The sequence below is a fragment of the Tupaia chinensis genome, unplaced genomic scaffold, assembly GCF_000334495.1.
Source record: "Tupaia chinensis unplaced genomic scaffold, TupChi_1.0 Scaffold000037_22, whole genome shotgun sequence".
NCBI lineage: Eukaryota > Metazoa > Chordata > Mammalia > Scandentia > Tupaiidae > Tupaia > Tupaia belangeri.
Window position 1 is genome coordinate 1,015,064 of NW_006159481.1, and position 3,315 is coordinate 1,018,378.

Here is a 3,315-nt window from a genome sequence, read left to right on the forward strand (position 1 = left end):
AGAGGCCTGCCTCTGTCTGTGAACTACTGATGGCAACAGGAGAGGCTATGGAAGGAGGCAGACCAGGAAATTAACAAGAGAATAAGAAGCAGAAGGTACCAGCCAGGTGGGCTTTTGGGCTGGGGGTCTGCAGGTGAGGTGAGGGAGCAAGCAATGTCCCTGATTTCAGATTGTTGGCTGGCCATGGCCTGCCGCTGTGTCTCTGGCCTACTCCTGGAGACAGGAGAGGCTGTGGGCAAAGGAAGAACAGGAGATTAACAAGAGAACAAGAAGCACAAAGTATTAGCCACCTACCTAGGTGGTGGGTGCTTGGGTTGTAGGGTCTACAGGTGAGGTGAGGAAGCAAGTAATTCCCCTGCCTGTGCATTGTTGACTGGCCAGAGGCCTCCCACTGGGTCTGGGGCCTGCTGCTGGGGATAGGAAAATCTTTATGAGGATGAATACCAGGAAATTAACAAGAGAATAAGAAGCAGAAAGTACAAGCCAGCTACCTAGGAGGAGGGCGCTTGGGCTGGGTGTTGGGGAGCAGCGATGTCCCTGCCTCAGAATCGCTGGTTGGCCAAAGGCCTGCCGCTGGGTCTGTGGCCTGTTGCTGGGGAAGGAGAGGCTGTGGGAGGAGGAAGACCAGGAAATTAAAAAGAGAATAAGAAGCAGAAAGTACTAGCCACCTACCTAAGGGATGAGTGCTTGGGCTGGGGGTCTGCAGGTGAGGTGAGGGAGCAAGCAATGCACCTGCCTCCAGAACGATTGCTGGACAAAGGTCTGCCGCTGGGACTTTGTCCTGCTGGTGGAAACAGGAGAGGCTAGGGGGTGGGCGATTAGACTGGTGGTCTGCAGGTGAGGTGAGGAAGCCAGCAATGCTCCTGCCTCAGGATCGCTGTCTGGCCAGAGGCCTGCCGCTGGGTCTGTGGCCTGCTGATGGTGACAGGAGAGGCTGTGGGAATAGGAAGACCATGAAATCAACAAGAGAATAAGAAGCAGAAAGTACTAGCCACCTATAGTAGGTGGGCATTTGGGCTGGTGGTCTGCAGGTGAGGTGAGAGAACAAGCAATGCCCCTGCCTCCTGATCGCTGGCTGCCCATAGACCTGCTACTGGGTCTGTGGCCTGCTGTTGGGAACAGGAGAAGGTAGGGAGTGTTTGCTTGGGCTGGGGGTCTGCAAGTGAGGTGAGGGAGCAAGCAATGTCTCTGCCTCAGGAGTGCTGGCTGGCCAGAGGCCTGCTGCTGGGTCTGTAGACTGCTGCTGGGGACAGGAGAGGCTGTGGGAGGAGGAAGACCAGGAAAGTTACAAGAGAATAAGAAGCTGAAAGTACTAGCCACCTACCTAGGAAGTGGGTGCTTTGGCTGAGGTTCTGCAGGTGAGATGAGAAAACAAACAATGGTTCTTCCTCCAGATCGCTGGCTGGTCAGAGGCCTGCTGATGGATCTGTGGCCTACTGCTGGAGACAGGAGAGGCTGTGAGAGGAGGAAGACCAGGAAATTAATAACAGAATATGAAGCAGAATGTACTAGCCACCTACCTAAATGGTGGGCGCTTGGGCTGGGGGTTTGCAGGTGAGGTGAGGGAGCAAACAATGCCCTTGCCTCCAGATCACTGGCTGGGCCGGGGGCCGCTATTTGGGTCTATCTCCTTCTTCGGGGTACAGGAGAGGCTAGCGGGTGGGCACTTGGACTCATGGTCTACAGGTGAGGTGAGGGAGCAGGCAATGCCCCTGCCTCTGGATCTCTGGCTGGCCAAAGGCCTGCAGCTAGGTCTGTGGCTTGCTACTGGAGACAGGAGAGGTTTTTGGAGGAGGAAGAACACAAAATTAACAAGAGAATTAGTAGAATGTAATAGCCACCTACCTACTGGGTGGGCACTTGGGCTGGGGGTCTGCAGTTGAGGTGAGGTGAGTGAGCAAGTGATTTCCCTGCCTCCGGACCTCTGGCTAGAGGCCTGCCGCTGGGTCTCTGGCCTGCTGCTGGGGACAGGAGAGGCCAAGGGGTGGGTGCTTTGCCTGGGGGCCTGCTGGTGAGGAGAAGGAGCAAGTAATGCCCCTGCCTCCAGATCACTGGCTGGCCAGAGACCTGCCACTGGGTCTGTGGCCCGCTGCTGGGGACAGGAGAGGCTGTGGGAGGAGGAAGACCAGGAAACTAATAAGAGAATAAGAACCAGAAAGTACTAGCCACCTACCAAGGGGGTGGGCAATTGGGCAGGGGGTCTGCAGGTAAGGGTAGGGAACAAGCAATGCCCCTTCCTCCAGACTGCTATCTGGCCAGAGCCCTGCCGCTGTTTCTGTTGCTTGTGGTAGGTGACAGGATAGGCTAGGAGTGGGCACTTGGGCTGGGGGTCTGCAGGTGAGGTGAGGAAGCAAGCAAAGCCCTTGTTTCTGGATTGCAGGCTGGCCAGAGACCTGCCACTGGGATTTGGCCTGCTGCTGGGGAAAGGAGAGTCTGCGGGAGGAAGAAAACCAGGAATTTAAAAAGAGAATAAGAAGCACGAAGTACTAGCCACCTAACTAGGGGATGACCGCTTGGGCTGGGGGTCTGAAGGTGAGGTGAGGGAGCAAGCAATGCTTCGGCCCCGGATCGCTGGCTGGCCAGAGGCCTGCTGCTGGGTCAGGGGCCTGCTGCTGGGACCAGGAGAGGCTGTGGAAGGAGAAAGACCAGGAAATTAACAAGAGAATAAGAAGCAGAACATACTAGCCTCCTACCTAGAGGGTGGGCGCTTTGTTTGTAGGTCTGCAGGTGAGGTGAGAGAGCAAGCAAAGCCCTTGCCTCTAAATCGCTGGCTTGCCAGAGGCCTACTGCTGCTTCTGTGGCCTGATGCTGGGGACAGGAGAGGTTAGGGTGTGGGCTCCTTGGCTGGGGGTCTACAGATGAGGTGAGGGAGCAAGCAATGGCCCCTTCCTCTGGATGGCTGGCTGACCAGAGGCCTGCCACTGGGACTGTGGCTTGCTACTGGGGACAGGAGAGGCTGTGATAGGAGGAAGAGCAGAAAATTAACAAGAGAATAATAAGAAGAAAGTACTAGCCACCTACCAAGGGGGTTAGTGCTTGGGCTGGGGGTCAGCAGATGAGGTGAGGGAGCAAGCAGTGCCCCTTTCTCCAGATGGCTGGTTGACTAGAAGCCTGCCACTGGGACTGTGGCTTGCTACTGGGGACAGGAGATGCTGTGCGAGGAGGAAGACCTGGAAATTAACAAGAGAATAAGAAGCAGAAAGTACTAGCCACCTACCTAAGGGTGGGCATTTGGGCAGGGGGTCTGAAGGTGAGGTGAGGGAGCAAGCAAAAAACACACAGAGAAATAAAAATTTCACCATGCCTGCTGCTGGG